Genomic DNA, 24,303 nt, shown 5'->3' with positions numbered 1-24,303 from the left:
TGATCTATTTTTTTTAGTAAGTCTCTTTCTATTTCAGTGTTTATGCATGAGATTGATCTAATGCCCAGAGGAGAAATATCATCATCAGCTTTTACGGCATTTTCAGAAAGGCATGTACGCATTTTGCTTCTCCTGTTTTATGAAGTTCTTTTTACTGCTTTCTCTTATGAATATATTATGAAAAATCCAATTTCCTTGCAGATATGTCGGACTGTGCTGTTTCTTGAAAGCTAGAACAAAATCTGCTTTCCAGATACTTATGCAATTTGGAACCAAACAGGTGGGTGTTCAGCTTGAACAAATTCTCATAGAATTATCATTTGTAATATTTCCACAGTCTGGAACAGGAATTCACTGATTGTTTTTAATCTGATGTACATCCAGTAATAAGGTGCCAGGCACCACGCTGAGCAAAGATTTGAATAACCTCACAAATCGTTCTGTACTAAATGGCTCAGTGAGCCAAAGAGGAAGTCTTAAGGAAATAAAATGGCTCTAGAATGGATCTGTGGAAGAAGGAAAGGGAAGATGGTCGAGGAGTAAGGGGAAGGTGCCAAAGAAAATGCAACTGTCATCTTTGTCCTCAACTTACAGTTTGTGTGCTTGATTATATATTTACTTATTTTTAATGTAGTAGTATTTGATATGGAAAAGAATAAATGTAACCTAAAGCAAACTAAAGCAAAATCATAAAATTAATATCCGTGAACCCACTATCCAATGTAAGAAGTAAAATTTTGCAGTACCATTCTATCCATCCTGTGTCCTCCTCCCTGTTCAGTGACTCCCCCACAAACGTGACTACACCATGAGTGTTATTTTTATATCCTTCTTTTTTAGCTTTACATTTTTACAACTTATATATTCATTTATAAACATTCAATTGTCAGTTTCCCTTCTTTTTGACCTTTATAAACACAGCATCAAAGTATAAGTAGATTTCTTGGATTGCTTACTTATGCATATTGTGGCATATAGCTTTATTTCATCCATTTCCATATGCAAAATATGCAAGTGAGTGAATAAATCATTCTACTTATCCATTTTTTCTGTATATTTGAGGTCTTTCTGTGCTTCTTTCTTTTTCGCCCTGCCCCCACTTTTCTTTCCATCTCCTTCTTTCCTACCTCTCTCTCCCTCCCCTCATCCCTCATCCTTCCATTATTTTCTTCCTCTTTCTCTTCTTTATTTTCTCCCATTCCTTCCTCCTTCCTTCCTTGCTTCCTTCCTTCCTTCCTTTTTATTTTCTATTTCAGTAGTTTTGCCACAGATATTTTTCAAGATTTTATTTTTTAAAGCAGTTTTAGGTTCACAGCAAAATTGAGAGGGAAATAGAGAAATTTCGTATACATCCCCTGCCCTCACACATGCATAACTTCCCCCATTATCAATATCCCCCACCAGAGGGGTACGTTTTTACAACTGATGTACCTACGTTGATGCATCATAATCACCCCAGGTCCATAGTTTACATTAGGATTCACTCTTGGTGTTGTACAACCTATGGATTTGGACAAATGTATAATGACATGCACCCATCATTAGCATATCATACAGAGTATTTTCTGTGCTCTGCCAAGTCATCCCTCCCTGCCATCCTCACCTCGACACAAACATTTCCATAGCTCTCTCTTGACACTTGACAAAAAGAAAGCACCTAATATATTTACGTCGAATTGAAATTGTTGGATCATAGGTAATGCAAATGTTCAAGCTCACAAAATAATGCTAGTTTATTTCCTCATATTTTCACCAGAAGTTGATTGATTCATCTCTCTAATACCCAAATTTGTCTGACTTCTTTGTTGTGGGAATTATCATCCGTGGAAATAAAACCATATCAATAGGTTTAAAATGGTAATTTGTTCCTTATTACTAATGAGGTTAAACATCTTGTCATGTGTTTTTTCTCTTATCATGTTTCCTCTTCAGTGAGATGCCTGTTAGTCTTTCCTCTAATTTTCTATTGAGTTTTGTCCTTTCTTAACTGATTTGTAAGTGTGTTAATAATCCTTTGTAAATTACATGTATTGCAAACATTTCTCAATTTGTGTCTTGTCTTTTCACTGTCTCTAGGCTGTCTTTTGTTGAACAGAAATTTTTAATTAACAAGCAGTTGAATTTATCCATATTTTAATGCATGTATTTTAATTTATCTTTCCCTAGCTCAAATTTGGAACAAAAATAAATATTACTGCTTATTTTCTTCTAAGGTCTCAGAGATCCTCCTTGAATTTTTAGGTCCTCAACCCATCTGGAACTGACTTTTGTGTATGGTGGAAAGCAAGAATCCATTTTAAGGATCCAATTTGTGAGGGCAATTAATTGTTCAATCACCCTATTGAATAGTCCCTCCATTCCACAATGATCTTAAATCCACTTCTGTGATGTATCAAGTTGTAAAACACAGTCTATTTCCCAGATCTTTATTTTGTTCTATCAGTCAACATTTTTCAATCCCTGTGCCAATTCCATACTGACTTTATCATTACAGCCTTACAATATACCTTGATATCTAGAGAGGCACATCCTTTACTCTTCTTCCTCAGAAGTATTTTAGCTATTCTTATTCTTTTGCTCCTCCAGATAAATTTTAGAATTAGCTTGTCAAGATTCATGAAAAACTCTGTTGGAATTTTGATTGAAATTGTACTGCATTTCAGATAAATTAGAGGACAATTGATGTTTGTATAATTTTGAGCTTTCATATCTGTAAGAACAATATAGCTCTCCATTTATTTAGGTCTTTCAGAAAAACATTGATTGGATGTGGAGGCTCATCTTCTTCCCCAATTTTGAAGCTTAGCAAAGTGCTGGCTCAGCTGGTCCAAAATGAGTGAAGCTCTAGACCAGCACTGTACTCTCCAATAGGTATATAATGCAAGCCACAAGTATAATTAAAATTTTTCTATTAGCCACATTAATAAAAGAGTAAAAAGAAAAGACTAAAAAGGAAGTTCATTTTAATAAAATATTTATTTAACCCAATATATTATAATTTTGACTTGGAAGCAATATAAAAATTATTGGGATCTTTTACATTTTTTCACACCTTTCTTCAAAATCTAGTGTGTATTTTACACCTAAGACACATCTCAACTAGGACTAACCTCATTTCAAGTGCTCAATAGCCATATGGGACTAGTGGCTACGATATTGGAAGCAGAGCTGTAGAGTTTCCCCACATATTATTGAATGCATAGTTACCTACATGTGCTTTGGGCCTTCTTTTAACTACAGATATCTAAAGCAGTAACAGGAATGTCTTGTACCAGAACTCTTCATGAAGCACTCACCCCAGTGATGCCTGTGCTTGGAAGAATGTGCATTTTCCAATTGTTGGATGCTGATTTACGTATGTCTGTTTAACCGTGCTGATTGGTTACATTGTTCATATCACATATATTTTTGAATATTTTGTCTGCTTGATCTATTAATAATTGGGAGAGATGTGTTAAAATCTTACTCTATGATAGTGGAGTTATCCTGAAACTGTTTCAGGATTTTTGGTGCTATCAGCATTTTTCTACAGAACCACCCTACTTGTTCTTTTCTCCCAGTTCAAAGCATCCAGCATCAATTTCAGTCCCTTTTTTTGGTTTTACCTTTCTAGGGGATTTATTGGTATAGGAAGTGGGATATCATGTGTTTGAAATTTCCCTTACTTCAGCAAACCCAGTCTGTACTACATTAAAAGTATGCTTTATTCAGGATCCACTAGTTTTGTAGCAGGAGTTTCTTTTAGTATCTAGATATTTCTCCAGGAGTAAAACTTCTTTATTTGTATTTTTAAAAGCACTTTTACTTCCATTATTTTTTTCATTATCTAAAAATCCTTCAATAATTTGTCTGTATGTTTGCTCAATTGTTTTTCAAGTTGTCTTTTGACTTATTTTTTTTATACTGAGAATTTTTCATTTGCTTGTTTTGCAAATGTTTTAAATGTATATGTGGCCAAAGCTACTCACTATAACTTCGTGTTTTCTGACTATTTTCTTATTTACAAATATATTCTTCAGCACAAGATTCCATAGATACCTATCAATCTTTTCCTAGCATATTTATGGTTTTTCTGTTAATATTTGCCTCTAATTTATCTGAAGTTTATTTTAAAGAAATGACTGTGTAAAAATCTCATTTAATTTTTACTTCAGTGATTATCCAATTTTCTTGAAGTAATTAATGAATAATCCATTCTTTCATTGCTGATTTGAAATGCCACTTTTATCACAGAATAAATTATCTTGATTTCTTGGTCATTTTTCTGATTCTGCTATTCCAATAATCTCTCTATATCTCAGATTTCAGCGTTTTACTGTTTTAATTAATTCAGGTTTAAAGCAAGGCATAATAAGTATTAGCATATATATTTCTTTATTGCTTTTATTATGTGTGGATTTTTCTTGCATGTTTGTTTTCTGTTATACTTTACACATCCTTCAATGAAGATAAAAAGATGTGCTGAGATAATTGTTAAATTTTTATATTAATTTTAGGAGTTTAAAAAATTTTTAACATTCCTATTCGAGCAATGGCTTCTTACTCAATTTACTCAACTTGTTAGTGTCCATTGTTGAAATTTTAAACTTATTACCAAATGGTTCCTATAAAATTATTACTAAAACAAGCAATTTTATATTTTAAACTTTTGATTACAGAAAACTGCAAACATAATTGAAAGTAGAGAGAATAGTATAAAGAACATCTGTTTATCTATTACCTGGATTCAACAATTATCAACCAATGGCTACACTTGCTTCATCTATGCCTTCACCCAGGTCCAAATCACCCCTTTTATTTTGAAGCAAATTCCAGAAACTGTGCCAATATTTCAGTAAGCATCAAGATATAAGGACTCATCGTTTTAAACATAATTACATTACTATTCACAGCTCAAAAATTAACTACAGTTCCAGGGCAAATCAATTAAACTTTACAAACTACAATTTCCTCATCTGGAATGTGAAAAACAGTAGTACTGTCTCTTAGGTTAGGAAAAAAAAAAAAAAAAACTATTGCTATTATTAATAATAATAATTTAAATGATTATACTCATTTATAATTTGATCTATTATATGATGGGTTTTATTGACACACTTTTATGTTGAATTGTCATGCATTTCTAGAATGAAAGCTCTATGGTCATTATATATTGATATTTTAATATATTTTTGGAATTGAGTGATGAGTATCTTACTTTGAACTTTTGCATTTATTTTATGTGAGATTATTTTCTAGACCTTTAATTCATTTTCTCAGCTGTTTAATAGGTTTTACTAGCTCATTGTATTAATTTTCTTTCTTTCTCTATGCCCAGGAATGGTTTGACTATTACCAGAATTTGTCACCAACACATTTGAAACTACGTCATGGAGGCATCTGGACTTGACAGCATTTGGGGAGGTAACTATTTTTCAGTTTTTTCACCTGGCTTTATTCCTTCTCTTTCTTAAAGTCAGATCCAGGTTACATGCCTCTTTCTAATCTCCTAAAGGATATTATGCATTAATATTGTACTTGTTTTATAATTTTTCTGTATGGTCTTTCTTTCCCATAGAGTGTGAATCTTTCAAAGGTAAGAACCATTTCTGACAATAGATACTCAACAAATGCTGACTCGATAAATGAATGAATAAATTAATATATATGTAAAACACCTAATACACTAACTGATACAGATATAAGTTACTCTTTTTAATATTCGCCAAGAAGAAAAAAAATTTCAATCATAGGTTTTGGGGATGAAGATAATAATCCCATTGTGCTCTACAAATCACTCTGTCCTTTTGGAGCCTTTACATAAAATAGTGTCTATAGAGGCAACTGTCCTCCCACAGTGCCCAGGATATGTGAATTGCCTGTGTTTGGCTTTCTTTTTCTACAATCTCTATTTCCTGTTCTAGGTGTCTCAAGGAATATAAATTGATGAACTATACCATGTACTGAGATTAAAAGAGACAAAATATTTGAAAGGGTGAGAAATAAACTTTCTCAAAATCATAAATTATACGGTAATGCCATTAAGCATTCTTCATGCAGATAGAAAAAGCATAAACTCAGCAGGTGATGATGATAAAGAATATAAACATTCATTTTTAGTCTGCAGGAGACTTGCTGTCATTCCTTAAGGAAAACATTTAAAATGTGTGGGACTCAGTGTCTTTATCTCTTACTCACTATGATCACTTGTTTTATAGGAATTTAGTCTAAGAACTTAATAATAATTAAAACCCCAAAAAGAAAATGAAAAACAAGAACTATTAAAAGAACTGTAGATATTGAATAATAATAATGTGAGAATTTTAAATCATATAAAAGCTGTGCTAGGAAAAAAGTACTTAGCTTTGATCACGAAATTGTGAAATGTTTCAGATTTCTGTTTTAAATCTGAAAATGAATGTATATACACCAGGAGTTTTTGTCAGCCTTATGGCTCAGTGTAAAAATTAATCTTGGACAGGCAGGGCTGTTCCTCAATTTCAACTGTCCTGTAAAGAAAACAAGTTTTTTTTTCAATGAATTATAAACATTTTGCTTCCATTCAATGTCAAACACTAGCTCATGTCCTGCACATTTGAAACATGTACTAATTTGGATGATGTTCTGGGTACTTCTCTCATATTTTGTTTCATTTCATTGTGTTTAATGCTTTTGTTTGCTTTTCACAAAATATATATTTTAAGTTTGTACTTTGTTGGATTTTATTTCTCTGTCCCAATTTGAGGCAGTTGGTAGAAAGGATGGATCCTACTATGTATACAGAACAACTATTAAAATATTTCAGAGCAAAAATAAAAGTTTCCAAATTGCACTGAAAGCAATTTTATTTTTACTGAAGATTCTACATTGTATGCTTAATCTCTACAATTCACTTTTTCAAAATGCTTTGTCTGAAACAGCAGTCCCTCCCCCTCCCCAACACACATACAATGTGCATATACAAATTTACTAACATCTTTTGACCTTCTGGACATGTTAAAGAGAGCCCTGGAAGGTTGACTGAATTCAGCTCATCAAATTGTAATCATCTAGTGTACATCTGTTCATGTCAATATAATAGATATTCGCAGAACACATAAAGCAAAATCTACCATTTGCTCACTACGGTACTAGAGAACAGTGGGATTCTAACAGCAGCCAATATCACGTCTCCACTAAACTTAGTTCTGTGTTTCACTCTGAAAGTTTAATAAAACGAAGCCCTCTTCCACATTACCCAATCAACCCATTTTTAACACCTATTTTATTTTTTCTTCACAAGCGTTTGTGCCTTAAGCCCAAAGATGCAAAATATAACACTGTATTTTCATACACTGAAAATACACATTAATTTCTTAATTCATCCACACACAGGCACTGTGAAATGTAAATGACTCTTCTTTGGAAGATAAAGTTTTCCTCTTGTCAGTTCCTAGCAGTTTTCCTGACATAAAATATAAACACACAGCTGGAGGTCCTTGGTGACCTCTTAGGGAAAGAGGAATCAAAGCTAAAGCAGATATCATATAGGTCAGAAACCTGGGTTTTTAAAAAGAGCCTCTCACCTGTAATTGGCCTTTCTTCCATTACTGTATTACCATCAGTAATACTGAGATTTTTGAGATTTTTGAATAATTTTGAGGGTTTTTTTATATTAGGAGAGACTTAAATTATAAAAACTTGTTAATTCACAGATAGCATCAAAATTAGGTAAGATGACTGTTGATATAATTACTATCATAACTGAAAACATGTCTGAAGATCTTGAAATAGTTATTCCTGTTTTTCAACCATATTTGACTTCACCAATGAGACTATAGTATTATCAAAATTGCCCAAAGACCAATTACAAGATTCAACAGTTAAATACTACAATTATAAAGGAATTAACTATAGAAAAGTGTGTCAGTCCTTAATATCAATTTCACAGGGGCATTATTAACTTCGGAGGAAAGATCAGCATACTCAAGTGATCTCTAAAGTCCAGTGTTTTTAGATATTAGGACATAGGAAGCAAAATCATAGACATATGCTTGAGAAATACTGCCGTATCTCAAACTGAAAGGACAGAAAATGACGACTTCTTGAAATGATGTACAGGTTAGTTTCCCCAGGAAGCAGATTTTGAGATGGAGATCTGCCAAAAGACGTTTACTGGGGAGTGCTTTCAGAATCAACACCTGTGGGGAGAGTGAAGGAAACTGGATTGGGCAGAGGGTGAAGCTGAAATACAATGCAGTCACAGTAAAGGCTTCAGCTAATTTTATGAGGAGCTCTGGAACCAGGAAGACCCTTCAGACCACGGAAATCAAAAGGATATTTTGCCAAACTTAACTATATTGAAACTCATTAGATAATGAGTGACTTTACAGCATTCAAACAGCATTTAGTCTTGGCATCACCAGGTCCCCTACTACTGTAAATTGCCCTGGATTACAATTTGGAATTCACTTGTGTTGTGGTTCTAGATATTACATGAAACTTGACTGGGTACGTATAATAGTGGTTTAATAACATTTTTCTTCTGTTCACATGGGATTTTTGTTCAAAGGTTGTGTTAAAATACTTGGCCATATTTCCTTATTTCTCAAGCCAGAATCCTGTAAGTCACTGTTCTTACCTGTTTCTTTCTCACACCACCCTCTAGAGCCTTTTAAGTTCAAAGCCTTTCAAATTTAACTAATAAATCTCTCTTGAATTCCCTTTTCTTTGTCCCTTGTTACTATTTCTTTAATTCAAGTCATTAGCTTTCCTTGCTTGGGTTACTGAAATAATGTCCTCACAGGTTTCCTGGATTTGACTCTTCCTGGATATAAGCAATGGCTGATTATCATGGTAGTTTGCCCAGCTGGAGGTTTCAAAAATAAAACAAAACCCCCTTTTGTAGAGTTTTTGGAAAAAACTCCCTTCTGATGCGGCATTTAGTCTCTTTATTTTTTAAAGTAATTTTATGCTTTATTGCAATTATTAATAAACATTTGCAAACAGAATAAAAGAAACACCCTATACCTCAGTAGTTAGAGATGTATATTATTTATGAATTTATATTGTATAATGTATTAACTAATATAAATAAAAGTGCTTAATGCCATGACAAGAAAATAGAGATCTTTAAATCAATGCTAATTGAATTTGATTTCCTTTGGTCCTTAGGGATACTAATACAGTCATTCTATAATTAAAAAAAAAATTTAAAACATCTTATATATTTGTAGAGCCCTAACTATTAATTGTATTTTCTTTTTTTTTTTTTTTTTTTTTTTGCGGTACGCGGGCCTCTCACTGTTGTGGCCTCTCCCATTGCGGAGCACCGGCTCCGGACGCGCAGGCTCAGCGGCCATGGCTCACGGGCCCAGCCGCTGCGGGGCATGTGGGATCTTCGCGGACCGGGGCACGAACCCATCTCCCCTGCATCGGCAGGCGGACTCTCAACCACTGAGCCACCAGGGAAGCCCCAATTGTATTTTCTATTTAAGATAATTGAACTGTGTGAGATGTTATGGAGTGTACATTTGCTTAAATACCAGAGCAGTCAGGGTCAAATCAGGAGACAGAAACGACAGAGTAATTTGAACAATAAATGCCTAGTATAAAAGGTTATTAACTAGCAACAGGGGATTAGCTATCAAGAGGATAAAGGGAAACATAAAGAATACAGGAGCAGCAGATACAGGGATCAACTACTACCCTACCCATAGGACTGAGGTAGAGTACCAAAGAAGAGGCAATTTGGGAGAAGGACCCCACCCCCAAGGCTGAGTTGCAGACCTTGTCGTAGCAAATATAGCTGTAGCCTACTTGTTCATAGAGTAGTTCATTAAGATGCCGCAGTATAATGTTTGCACACATGCAACTACCCAATGGAGTGCTGAAAAAAAAAAAAAACTCACCTAGAAGCTACTTGGGGAGGTGCTGCTGAAATTACCAGTGTACTGTCTAGGACAACAGCAGTATTCATCAGGGACTGCCTGGATGCCCATGAAATTCCCCTGGAAGTTGTTCATGGGGAAAATGCTGAAGCTCTTTGGGAGTGAGTACCACTAAATGTCTGCCTTTACATGTCCTTTACGTGTCTGCCTTTATGTTGCAGCCAAATGCTGCAATAGCAAGAAGAAAAAAGATACACTGGGACAAAGAAGAGAAGCCCCTTTATCCTGCATTGTGCCTCAATGCAAATTTAACAGGGTTAAACTAAGGAGAAATGTTTAAAAGGTTTAGCTGAAGTATCACAAGCAGGGCAATAAAGGGAGAAGTTGGAGGTGAGAGGCACCAATTTTACACATAGGTATACATATCTATACAGTGTGTACATATCCATCTTTTGGGGAAATGGGATATCGTTTACTGTTTGTTGGCTCTTTTAATTCAATATCGGAGGGCTGATACTCATTTAGGAAATAGAATATGACCATTTATCTTTAGATATCATTTACCATTTAGAGATTATGAGCAAGTGCCCAGCTACTGCCAACTGCAGTAAGTAAAACTTAAGAAGTAAAAACTGCAAGTATTGCTGGAGACTACTGTTTCCCCTCTATAAGGTAAATATGTAGTGAGCAGCTAGCTTTCACCAAACATCCTTGCCTCTATGTAGATGAAGTGCTATAAATCCCCAATAGTGAAGAGAGAGAAATAGTGTCATTGATCTTGTTTCCAGAGAAGTGGTCAACTGAGAACAAGAGACTGTATGATGTCAACAGGCACTGCACTGCACACATGGGGCCTTTTTCTTTAGCCAAAAAGTGTCCTCTGTGATATACGCATCAGGGAAACTCTCTCATCCTGCAAGTGGAGGAATATATTGCCATGACCAATTTGGAGACCAACTAACAGTATATAGTAAAAATGAGGATGCACCATCCCATTGTTAGCTTAAATCTCAGAGAAACTCTTATTTTATATATATATATATATATATATATATATATATTTAAAGACATGTACATGAAAGTACATGAAAACATTGTTATGGCAAAAACAAAATTGGTATCAATATAAATGTTCATCAGTAGAAAAATAGATGAATAAACTTGTATTCTCAGAGAGTGAAATACTACAGAGCAGCAGAAACAAATTAACTAGACCTATTCATGTCAGTAGAAATGACCAATTATCTTCAGAGAAAAATGCAAACTGTAAAATAATGTATATAACATTTATATGAAGTTTAAAGTAATACATATACACACATATATATATGTACAGTTTAGAACAACATGGATCAGTAATAAATGTAAAAAAAATACATATAGATGATACACACACATTTCAATATAATGGTTGCCTCTGGGGGTGGAGAGAGAGGAATGATATCAAGAATTCACAGGAATCTTTAACTTCTCATGTAGTATTTTATGCCTTAAGCTAGAGGTAAATACACTGATATTCAATCGTTATTTTACTTATGCATGTCTTTGAAAACTTTATACCACATTTTTTTAATTGGAGAAAGGTTTTACTCAGGTGTATGGCCATACTGATATTGGCTACTAGAGGTGTTTTAGAAAATCATGATGGAGGAACATCTTTACTCTTTCTCCTTAGTAAATCACAGCTTCTATGATTAAGTGCTTGGAAATCACTTACATAAGGGAAGAATGGGAAGTTTTAGAGCTTGAGGAAGTAAATAATTTTTATTTCATAGTAGAGAAACATTTCCATATTACAGATGGGGTGTGGTCAAGAATCAAGAATAAAAAGGGAGTCTAGAGTCCAATCCCCGGTAAACCAAGGAAGTACTTCAGAAATTACACTAGAGATCCATCACTTATCTCCTTCCAGATTTCTTTCATGGTATGACATTAAGATCTCAGTACTCTAGTTGAAAAACTTTACTGAACAAGTAGATTTTATTACAATGAATTGCATCAGTTCAGGAACTCTAGGTAGATTTTATACCATCTGTAGCCATGAGTCAGGTATTATAGCAACTGTGAACCCTTCAAGAAAAGTTTCATGAATAAATGTACAAATAGGTGGGTAGATGGTTGGTGGATGGATGAAAATGTAATGTTAGTTAAGATGTAGCTCAGAATATCAAGGTATAGAGAAAACACTGACATATAAGTACTTTTCTTATATTTTAGTTATCAAAAACCAAAGTACAAGTTTCAGAAAACATACTGTATTAAAAATGTTATTTTAAAGTTATTCGTTGCTTTAAAATCTCTGTGTTGCACTCCTACAGGTAAACTACGTCATGCCTAAAAATACGTTTTACTCATCCTATCTGAAATAATACCATTCAGGCCACAGAATTTGCATTTGGTTTACCAATACTATCAATGCCAAACTTTGCTGGTGGGCATCTCAAACTCCCTTCATTGCTCCCCTAGTGACCAGGATTGATTTCCATAAAATTCAAGGCTATACATGAGAACGGGGTGAGAATAACATATTCTATCCTTTGTACTATTTTCTTACAGTGTTTACTATTATTCTGGTACTACTTGATTTCTTAGGTCTTTTCTTTCCCTACTCCTAACAAATTAAATTTTGAGTACATACTTGCTTAATAAATGAAACACTTATGATTGATCAAGAAGTAAAATTAAGAGTAAGCAAGAAAAACTTAGCTATATATTAAAGTAGAGTCAGACCAAAATAAAAACAATTATCCTCTGTCATGAAATTCAGGCAAACCTGACTTGCTTACAGCAAAAAGGGAATGAATTCTGGAGATGAATGTTCTTCCCTTAAGATATTAAATTCATGGCCTAGAGATAAAATACAACATTAAAAAAATGTAATCAGAGGAAGAAAGAAAATCTTGGGCTGATTTCCTAACAGTATAAGGAGGGGAGAAAAAAACCACAAAGAAATGTGGAAGGACTATATCCACTAAGAAATAGAGACACGCAAGGACCTTACCCACCAACTTCCACCCCACCACAGCCCCACCCCAACGTGGCCCTATGATCAAGTAGTTCAGCAAGGTGAAGAGAAGAAATTTTGAACACAGTGGGTAGCTGATTTTGGTGGGAGAATTGCTGGGCATGTTGTTAGCAAAACAATTAATTTTGTTTATACAAAATGTAAGCATTATCGGTTAGGCACTTTCCCTGATTTGTTCATTGCTGTGTTCCATGCAAACATAACTGTGTCTGGTACACAGAATATATATTAAACGGTTGTTGAATGAATGACAAGAGTCAAAATGTTTGGACCCAACCCACTATTTGACCTTGAAAAGATTTTAAATGCACTGTAGAGGACTCTCGTAAAGAATTAGATTAATCTAGTGGATACTATTCCCAGAAAATACTTCACAATGAAAATGTGTTCTGTTCTGTTTTACTTCAAATTTTCATATACACAAACCTTGTTAAGGTCAAAATACTATGGCCCAAAACAACTGTGTGATCAAAAAAGTATAATCAGAATATTTTGTATTTCAACAGTGTGATTATTTTAACAAGAAATATTTGGTCTCCCTGTTAAATTATGCTTAATTTAACAAATAAAAAATATACTCAAATTTGAGACTTGACCGAAAACACGTCAGAAGACTAAAAACTAGAACTGATAAATTGAAAATGGGTGCAAAAATAATAACCAGATTTCTGATGGCAAAAATATAATGCACAGGTCACAATATAGATATTCTGGAATGAAAGTCTCAAATGGCAGATATATTATAATAAAATAGTTTACACTTAAATTATGAATAGTTCAAAACTCTTTTCTAAATGATTCATTGTAAAGATTATTGTGGAAGGACTTCAACCAAGTACTAGACAATGCCAAATTTCTTTGCTATGTAAGGTATGTAATTAAGGTTCATTTTCTATTAGATTCACACCTTTTTTAAAAAAAATACAGCAGGCAAAGACTTGCAAGTTCAAGTATTAAATATTTATCTGCTTATTAAACATACACACTGTGAGTTCTAAAAGAAAAAAATAGCATAATGCAGCATCCAAATGCTTATAGTAGGCATCAAATAAAGGTAAATATTCAGCTTAAATGCTACTTTGTGCATTGCTGTTTACTGACACACGAGAACACAGAAAATCTGAAATTGTCCTATGAATAGGAATTTAAGAACTGAAAGAACACATAAAGTATCCTCTCTCTTCAAAAGGTAGATATGAAAAACACACAATGGAAGTATGGTATATGGACACAGAAGCTGAATGAAAGAGTTCCCAAAAGCCAATGATTTGAGCAACAAAATAAATAATGTAGTATTGGGTTATAAACCAAAGCAGAAAATACATTTCCATGAGTCCACAATAATATAAATAAATGATTGAATGAATGAATGAATAATTCAATAAATCAATAAATAAGGAGACAAATCTTCCATGCAGAATTCCAAAAATTTGTGTAGATACTCCCTATCAAGGAGGAGGCGCATAACCTGAATTCCTTAACTGAGAGTCTACCTAGTGACTTCACTCCAAAATTTATGATAGGGAAAGCGGGGAATAGAGTAGCTTTAGAGAGGAGAAACCTGACAAACACTACCTTAGACAAGTGATCAAGGTCCACATCAACAATGATAAATTATGCTGATAGTATATACCCTTGATATGATGTAGTGATAATGGCATTTTACTTCTGTGGTATTCTTTCCAAAATCCATAACCCCAGTACAATAATGAGAAAAACATCAACAAAACTAAGACATTCTACATTCTATGAAATACATGACCAATAACTTCAGAACTGTCATAAAATATAATGAAAGACTGAGAAACTGTCACACTTTAGAGGAGTCTAAGGAAACATGATGACTAAACGTAATGTGGAATCCTGGATGGGATCCTAGAGCATTAGGTAAAATTAAGGAAATCTGAATAGACTTTGAACTAATGTACCAATATTGATTCATTATATGTGACAGTTGTACTATGCTAATGCACTATGTGAACAGTAAGGGGAAATGGGTGTGGGATATACAGGAACTTTCTGTACTATCTCCACATCTTTTCTGTGAATTTAAAATTTTTCCAAAATTAAAAGTTAATTAAAAAAAAAATGATGAGGCTTCTCTGGTGGCGCAGTGGTTGAGAGTCCGCCTGCTGATGCAGGGGACACAGGTTCGTGCCCCGGTTCGGGAAGATCCCACATGCCGCGGAGTGGCTGGGCCCGTGAGCCATGGTCGCTAAGCCTGCGCGTCTGGAGCCTGTGCTCCGCAACGGGAGAGGCCACAACAGTGAGAGGCCCGTGTACCGCAAAAAAAAAAAAAAAAAAGATGATATGGCTGTCTAGTCTTCACCTTCACTTTGCAAGTAGTAAGTAAAAGAAACAACCTGAATATACCTTGAGTGCATTTGTAAAATGAGGGCAATAATACTACTTTCCTCATAGGGTTGTGAAACTAAATTATGTTAGCATGGGTAAAATACTAACAATTGTACTTGACTTATATACAATGGGATCAAAATTATTACTATTAATTATAGTAGCAGTAATAGTATTACCACTCTTCCACAATCTCCCAAAAGACTGGCATTTGCTACAAATATCTGAGGTAAGTGTTTTACAAGAGCATAATGTCAGAGTAATGGCCCATCAGCTGATAATATCAGAATGACCATCTCCTGAGCAAGGTTAGAACGCTCTTAGAAGTCTGAGGTATATGTGTGTGCTAGAAAACACATGATTATCTGATTAAGAAGCATTTGAAACTTATAAATAAGGTGAAGATAGATAAAAATGTAAGTAAAATTCTGAACTTCAAAGCATATAAAACATGGGAAAATGACAGAGTTTCATTCAATGTAGTTATTATTAATAATTATTAAATGTTATTGAGTTCCCAATATATTGTTCTAGACTCTGAAGAACACATAAGGATGTGGCCATCCCACATGGAGACTTTTACTACTGGTGCGTTAGGTGGTAGTCCATGAAATCTCAACTTTTCAGCACTAGAAAATTCAAAAGATACATTGCATCCAATATATCTGGTCAATAACGTACCTTTGAGGCATGTGAAATGATGCTCAACATTGCTAATCACTAGAGAAATGCAAATCAAAACCACAATGAGATATCACCTCACATCTGTCAGAATAGCTATCATCAAAATGTCTACAAATAAAAATAATGTTTGTGAAGATGTGCAGAAAAGGGAACCCTAGTACACTGTTGGTGGGAATGTAAATTGGTGCAGCCACTGTGGAAAACAGTATGGAGGTTCTTCAAAAAACTAAAAATAGAATTATTATAAAATCAAGCAATTCCATTCCTGGGTATATATCTGAACAAAACAAAAACACTAATTCAAAAAGATACATGCACCCCAATGTTCATGGCAGCATTATTTACAATAACAAGATATGGAAGCAACCTAAGTGTCCATCAACAGATGAATGGATAAAGAAGATATAATGGAATATTACTCAGCCATAACAAGGGATGAAATTCTGCCATTTACAACATGGATGGACCTAGAGTGTATTATGCTTAGTGAAATAAGTGAGACAGAGAAAAACAAATACTCTATGTCATCATTTACATGTGGATAAAAAGTAAAACAAACAAATGAATATAACAAAAGAGAAACAGACTTATAGATATTTGGAACAAACTAGTGGTTGCAGTGAGGAGAGGAAAAGGGAGAGGGGCAAGATCAGGGTAGGGGGTTAATAAGTATAAACTACTATGCATAAAATGAATAAGCTACAAGGATATATTGTACAGCACAGGGAAATATTGCCATTATTTTATAATAATTTTAAATGGCGTATATTCTATAAAAATATTGAATCACTGTGTTGTACACCTGAAACTAATATAATATTGTAAATCAACTATACTTCAATTAAAGAAAATAATGTACCTGAGGAATACTTAGAGACTGGAAAATATTGGTTCCAGGAATTTCCATAGTTTGAGTGATTCATGTTTAGATTATGTCAATGCAATGTACCTCTGTCCACATTAAAGCTGTCTTTATCTTAATCTGTTTGCCTATGGACCATTTTTTGTCCTTCTTAATGCATCTGGAGATCTAGATGTAGATGTAAAATTCCAAGATCAGGTATCAACTTCTCTTTCCCTTTTCTCACTCTCATAGCTTGATTTCCTTACAGCATTTGTCCTATCACTATACCCAGTTTCAAAACCCTATATAGAATAAAAAGTTGAAGTTTGTATGTAAAGGAAACTTATAACCAAACACTTACCAGTAATTAATGGCAAATTGCCAATCACCATTAGTCTTTCCTTGCTTACCGTTCACTGTAAAGTTTTCACTCTAAAATTCTCTTGCTTCTACTTCTACATGATGACAGATGAGAGAGAGATTAAGAACTCTCTTAAGCATAAGGACTCTTATGCTCCATGGAGTTTTGATCCCCAGTTGTCTTCTGACTCTCCCATCACTACCTTTCTGACTCCCCTCCAATCTCTCATGTTGTGAATGAGGACAATTCCATTATAAGCATCCTTTTCCTTTTACCTTTTGCCCTGAGCAACCTCCTCAACCTGCATACTTTCATTATCATCTCCACCTGTATCTCTCAGAAAACAGCATTTGCTGATGTCAAACTGGACTACCTGGTATCCTGGAGCAGACACTAAGCCTTTAAACCTTTGTCCCCTTGCTCTTTGTATTCCCCTTCCCTTCTATTTTACCAACCCAACTTTCATCTCACTATCTTTTCTTCCTAGGAGCTCACTTTGATTATCCTAACAAGAAGAAATGTCGACCCCCTCTGATATTCCATCGTACTTTATCTATACTTCTCCCTTATATTTTTATAAGTAACTATGCCGTATATCAATCACAACATCTTGCACATTGTAGCCACTCAACTGGGTGAGAGTAAACTGAAAACAAGTTAGGAAAGAATGATATAAAAAGTGGTATAAATGAAGACATATTTCAAAGGGAAAGAGGCAGGTGAGTGATATTGGTAATACTAAAATCTAAAAGTCACATCAGCTAAGTGGAAAATGCTCTATTTTTTATCAAGATACTAAAGGAATATCGGAAGGATGTCCTCCATTTGAATTTTTTAGGGTAACGTCAACAGAGGAGAGGGAAGTTATAATTTATTGGGAGCGTTAGTGGGGATTCAAGGCAAGGAAGGAATAAGACAGTATGATTTGGGAAATGACATAAACTGTCAGAATGGAAGAAGATTGTACTTTGGGAAACCATGAAATAGGGGTATATGGATGGAAGAAAGCAAAGCATGAAATTGTACCTAAGATTGGGGAAGGACTGCTAAGGATTCTATTTCAAACCTTGAAAGGAAGTTCCCTAGACTAGAGGAAATTCACCCTTCAATAATGAAGAAGCAGGAGGAAGAGTGAAGGAGACCGGCTGAAGAGGACGGTGTTTCTAGTTGCTAACGACTTCACTGTTCAAACTAGCTTAACCAGTTTTCCCCTTTCTTTGCAGGTGTTGGTTTCAGCTGTTGTTTTCAGAAGTGTTGTGCCTCCTCAGGGGAAGTTTCCAGATAAATTCCTCCTGATGAGCTGCCGGTGGGTCAGGTTTACATCCTGCCTTATCTGTGGCAGAACAGATAATGCCTTTTGAAAAGTGAAAAATATTTGCTTCTTGCTAAGGGGAGCTGTATCTCTCCCAGCTGGAAACATAGCTATGGGCAAGAGCCAGAAAATTCTCGGGTGCACACAGATCTAAGTCCATGCAGGAAGGGCATGGATGGAACCTGTCCTCCTTTCCATACCTGAAAGGTTTAATTACCAGCCTCCTTTCACCTGTAACCAGAATTGAACTCCATTCCATTATCTGGAATGAGATACATTGAGTACAGCAAACGAGAACTTAAAAAATACTTTCCTTTATACAATGAGTAAAAAAACTTAAGATGAGCATATTAAAACACGTTTATTGCTATGAAGCAGAGACAAACATGCAGTAGCTCTTAGAGCAGTGGTTTTTTAATATCAAAAAGATGCCAGAATCACTACATTGTGCTGGTGTACTTCTGTCAGCATATGGGGTGTGTTTGTACACTGTGTGTACGTGGGTGTGGGCAGTGTTGGTGGGAGATATTTGTAATTTGACAATGTTTCTCAAAAGACTCTGTTGTTTATAAACACCACTTGAGAACCACTCTCCTAGGAGTAGGGAATATTTTCAGAGACTAAGTGGGACTGGACACATAAGAACAGCATTTATCTTTGCCCTGTGCCCTAAGCACCAATATTGCATTAATAAGAAATGGATATTTTATTAAATCTTTTTAGAAGGGTTGTATTTTCAAGTTGTGTAAAGTTCCTCTCAGAAAAATCCTCTTCAAACATGTCTTCTGGGAGTAATGGCTCCTTTTAACCTATTTTTCAGATCCCCTATAACTACACAACTCTATCAACCCCATCTTGTATGCCCTTTATATTCAGAGCAATGTAGTTGTCTCTCTGCTTCATCCATTTTTCATCCTCACTTATTATTCAGTGACTTAGAACCTTTCCAATGAGATATCAAGGTAAGGTACATTATAATGCATATATTATATAAATTTTAAAATATTAAATATGAATATTAAATATACATTAGAATACATTTTATATAGAAGAGAGGGATCATGTCAGAATCTTCCATGTTTCCCAACCCACTTCCTCTGGTCTCTAACAAGACATGCCCTCTGCAGTTTAGGACTGTTCACCCTCTGAGATTACTCCTGACTTTGGGCTCAAAGCCCTAGCCATATCATATACTTAGTTGCTGAAATATATCCATTCTGGATATGCAGACTTCTCGAGACCCAGATTCCTGTTCTATTCTCTTGTTTCACTGGCCTCTGAACTTCTTATCCATTGGACTCTTTATGTGCTGACTTGCCTGGGCTGCCAGGACTTGACTTGATCTCTCTCTTACATGCACTGTTCTTGGTACCAACCATATTCATCTTATCTAATTGCCTCCGAATGTTGGCTGCTCTTGGCTTGCCTAGCCGTGCTGATGCCCAAGTTTAATTCTTGTATTTCTCTCCATTTGACATTGATCCTCTAAGCCCTCAGGAATGTAGTCATTAACTACACTTTTGAATTCTAGTGTGACTTGGTCTTCAAATTTTTGACTTAAATTGGAAGGGAACTGGAAGATTATACAACCCATCTCTTTTGTTCAAGAGATAAGAAAACTGAGGTATAAAAAAATATTTGGCATTGCTAGAAATAAAACTAGAGCCTTCTAATTTCCAAGCCAGTGGTCTTGCCACTTAATCTTGCTCCTCCTTGCCAAAGTATCTGAAGGAAGACACTTGATATCTTGGGGCCTTAGTTTTTCATCTTTATAATAGAAATAGCTTCTAAGATCTCTCTTGAATCAGATTTTTGTGATTCATTACCACTACTCTTTTTTACTTCCAAATATACAGAGATTGGTTCTGTGAACAAGAACTGTTTGCTTTTTTTAAAAAAATACTACAGAGGATTAATTGCATATTTATTTCAAAATATTTTTACAAAAAAAGATTAAGATGAAAATAAATTTAGTCAATTTGTTTTGGTGATTATTGAGGGTCTTAGATGGAATTTCAACATCTCTTTATATGAATACTTTAGGACTACTAGTGTTTATCAACAAATATAAGTGATATAAGTATTGGGGAGATTGGTTCAAAATGGCAGAGTAGAAGGATGTGCGCTCACTCCCTCTTGCGAGAGCACAAGAATCACAACCAACTGCTGAACAGTCATTGACAGGGAGACACTGGAACTCACCAAAAAAGATACCCCACATCCAAAGACAAAGGAGAAGCTGCAATGAGATGGTAGGAGGGGCACAATCACAATAAAATCAAATCCCATAACAACTGGGTGGGTGACTCACAAAATGGAGAACAATTATACCACAGAAGTCCACGCTCTGGAGTGAAGGTTCTGAGCCCTAAGTCAGGCTTCCCAATATGGGAGTCTGGCAACCGGAGAGGGGATTCCCAGAGAATCAGACTTTGAAGGCTAGAGGGATTTGATTACAGGACTTCAACGGGACTAGGGGAAACAGAGCCTCCACTCTTGGAGGGCATACATAACGTAGTGTGCACATCAGAACCCGGGGGGAAGGAGCAGTGACCCATAGGAGACTGAACCAGACCTACCTGCTAGTGTTGGAGGGTCTCCTGCAGAGGCAGGGGGTGGCTGTGACTCACTGAGGGGACAAGGACACTGACAGCAGAAGTTCTGGGAAGTACTCCTTGGTGTGAGCCATTCCTGAGTCCACCATTAGCACCACCAAAGAGCCTGTAGCCTCCAGTGCTGGGTCACCTCAGGGCAAACAACCAACAGGGAGGGAACTCAGCCCCACCCATCAACAGACAAGCAGATTAAAGTTTTATTGAGCTCTGCCCACCAGAGTAACACCCAGCTGCACCTACCACCAGTCACTCCCATCAGAAATCTTGCACAAGCCTCTTAGATAGTATCATCCAGCAGAGGGCACACAGCAGAAGCAAGAACTACAATCCTGCAGCCTGTGGAACAAAAACCACATTCACAGAAAGGTAGACAAAATGAAAAGGCAGAGGGCTATGTACCATATGAAGGAACAAGAAAAACCCCCAGAAAAACAACTAAATGAAGTGGAGATAGGCAACTTTCCATAAAAATAATTCAGAATAATGACAGTGAAGATGATCCAGGCCCTCTGAAAAAGAATGGAGGTAAAGATTGAGAAGATGCAAGAAATGTTTAACAAAGAACTAGAACAATTAAAGAACAAACAAACAGAGATGAACAATATAATAACTGAAATGAAAAATACACTAGAAGGAATCAATAGCAGAATAACTGAGGCAGAAGAACAGATAAGTAACGTAGAAGACAGAATGGTGGAACACTGTCATGGAACAGAATAAAGAGAAAAGAATGAAAAGAAATGAAGACAGCCTAAGAGACCTCTGGGACAACATTAAATGCACCAACATTCTCATTATAGGGGTCCCAGAATGAGAAGAGAGAGAGAAAGGACCTGAGAAATATTTGAAGAGATTATAGTTGAAAACTTCCCTAACATGGGGAAAGAAATAGCCACCCAAGTCCAGGAAGCACGGAGAGTCACAGGCAGGATAAACTTGAGGAGAAACACACCAAGACACATAGTAATCAAACTGACAAAAATTAAAGACAAAGAAAAATTGTTAAAAGCAACAAAGGAAAAATGACAACACACAAAGGGAATTCCCATAAGGTTAATAGCTGATTTCTCAGCAGAAACCCTACAAGCCAGAAGGGAGTAGCATGATATATTTAAAGTGATGAAAGGGAAGAAACTACAACCAACATTTCACTACCCTGCAAGGATCTCATTCAGATTCAACTGAGAAATCAAAAGCTTTACAGACTAGCAAAAGCTAAGAGAATTCAGCACCACCAAACCAGCTCTACAACAAATGCTAAAGGAACTTCTCTATGTGGGAAAGACAAGAGAAGAAAAAGACCTACAAAAATAAACCAAAGGAACTTCCCTGGTGGTAGAGTGGTTAAGACTTTGCCTTCCAATGCAGGGGGTGCAAGTTCAATGCCTGGTCAGGGAGCTAAGATCCCACATGCCTTGCAGCCAAAAAACCAAAACATAAAGCAAAAACAATATTGTAACAAATTCAACAAAGACTTTAAAAATGGTCTACATCAAAAAAAAAAAAAAAAGAATCTTAAAACAAAAAAACCTCAAAACAATTAAGAAAATGGTAATAGGAATATATATATATTGATAATTACCTTAAAAGTGAATGGATTAAATGATGCTCCAACCAAAAGACACAGGCTCACTCAGTGGATACAAAAACAAGACCCATATATATGCTGTCTATAAAAGACCCACTTCAGACCTAGGGACACATACAGACTGAAAGTGAGGGGATGGAAAAAGATATTCCATGCAAAATGGAAATCAAAATAAAGCTGGAGTAGCAATATTCCTATTAGATAAAATAGACTTTAAAATAAAGAATGTTACAAGAGACAACGAAGGACACTACATAATGATTGAGGGATCAATCCAAGAAGAAGATATAACAATTATAAATATATATGCACCCAACATAGGAACACCTCAATACATAAGGCAAATGCTAACAGCTATAAAAAAGGAAATTGACAGTAACAGAATAATAGCGGGGACTTTAACACCTCACTTACACCATGGACAGATCATCCAAACAGAAAATTAATAAGGAAACACAAGCATTAAATAACACAATAGACCAGATAGATTTAATTTATATTTATAGGACATTCCATCTGAAAACAGCAGATTACAATTTCTTCCCAAGTGCATAAGGAACATTCTCTAGGATAGATCACATCTTGGGTCACATATCAAACCTCAGTAAATTTAAGAAAATTGAAATCATATCAAGCATCTTTTCTGACCACACGCTATGACATTAGAAATAAATTACATGGGAAAAAATTGTAAAAAACACAAACACATGGAGGATAAACAATATGTTACTAAATAACCAAGAGATCACTGAAGAAATCAAAGAGGAAATCAAAAAATACCTAGAGACAAATGACAACGAAAACATGATGATCCAAAACATATGGGGTGCAACAAAAGAGGTTCTAAGAGGGAAGTTTATAGCAATACAATCCTACCTCAAGAAACAAGAAAACTCTCCAATAAACAATTTAAACTTACACCTAAAGGAAGCAGAGAAAGAAGAACAAACAAAACCCAAAGTTAGAAGGAAAGAAATCAAAAGATCAGAGCAGAAATAAATGAAATAGAAACAAAGAAAACAATAGCAAAGATCAGTAAAGCTACAAGCTAGTTCTCTGAGGAGAAAAACAAAATTGATAAACCTTTAGTGAGACTCATCAAAAAAAAGAGGGAGAGGACTCAAATCAATAAAATTAGAAATGAAAAAGGAGAAGTTACAATAGACACCGCAGAAATACAAAGCATCATGAGAGACTCCTACAAGCAACTCTATGCCAATTAAATGGACAACCTGGAAGAAATGGACAAATTCCAAGACTGAACCAGGAAAAAATAGAATACATGAACAGACCAATCACAAGTAATGAAATTAAAACTGTGAGTAAAAACCTCCCAACAAACAAAAGTCCAGGACCAGTTGGCTTCACAGGTGAATTCTATCAAACATCTAGAGAAGAGATAACAACCATCCTTCTCAAAGTCTTCCATAAATTTTCAGAGGAAGAAACACTCCCAAACTCATTCTACAAGGTCACCATCACCCTGATATCAAAACCAGACAAAGATACTACAAAAAAAGGAAAATTACAGACCAATATCACTGATGAATATAGATGCAAAACTCCTCAACAAAATACTAGCAAACAGAATCCGAGAGCATATTAAAAGGATCATACACCGTGATCAAGTGGGATTTATCCCAGGGATGCAAGTATTCTTCAGTATATGCA

Source organism: Delphinapterus leucas, chromosome 13 (genome assembly GCF_059928025.1).
Source record: "Delphinapterus leucas isolate spDelLeu-1000000601 "Yukka" chromosome 13, BTC_Dleu_Yukka2, whole genome shotgun sequence".
Classification (NCBI taxonomy): Eukaryota; Metazoa; Chordata; class Mammalia; order Artiodactyla; family Monodontidae; genus Delphinapterus; species Delphinapterus leucas.
Note: the sequence above shows the minus strand (reverse complement) of the source record.